Source organism: Penaeus monodon, chromosome 21 (assembly GCF_015228065.2).
Source record: "Penaeus monodon isolate SGIC_2016 chromosome 21, NSTDA_Pmon_1, whole genome shotgun sequence".
Classification (NCBI taxonomy): Eukaryota; Metazoa; Arthropoda; class Malacostraca; order Decapoda; family Penaeidae; genus Penaeus; species Penaeus monodon.
In genome coordinates, this window is record NC_051406.1 from 18,721,083 (window position 1) to 18,721,645 (window position 563).

At 42.1% G+C, this 563-nt stretch overlaps 1 protein-coding gene across 3 annotated transcripts in view; it reads left to right on the plus strand.

Moving 5' to 3' along the window:
* The window catches only part of LOC119586287, a gene marked incomplete at its 3' end in the record, with an annotated part of 15,449 nt that overhangs the window by 5,614 nt on the left and 9,272 nt on the right, over positions 1 to 563 (plus strand).

Sequence of the window (563 nt, forward strand, 5' to 3'; positions counted from 1 at the left end):
ATAAACAGACAAGGGCATTACGAAGCAGACAAGGGTAGGCAGGTGTTGGGCTTTTACTCGCCCACACACTTCTCCGTCGGGAATGGCTTGTAATGATTTATCTATAGTGTTTCATCGTACCTTTGGATTCGTTTATACATCACTGCTTGCTGGTTATTATATGCGCCGTTACTTAATCATCAGAGATAAATATATTATACCGCCATATTCTGGTACGTTTTCTTTCACTAATCCTCATCAACGTCATGAGACATTTACTTTTTTCATGAGGGGGAACTCTACCTTTTTTCCCCTCTTTTTCCCCCCCACGATAAAGGGAGTCTCAGTCATTTTTGGGTACGTTTAGATAAGTTATCCCTGACTCGGTCCATTTTACGATTTTCTTTTTTCCCGCTTCCTCCAATGGCGGGCGCGAGGGTGCGTTGCTCCGCGTCCCGTTGTGTTGGCGCACTCTCCTCCTGCCGTTTTCTTGGTCTTCCTTGTCGTTTTTTTCTTGATTTTCAGTTTTTTTTTTCTTGTTTCTGTTTCCCTTTTTTCTTATTTTTGGTATCTCCTATTTATTG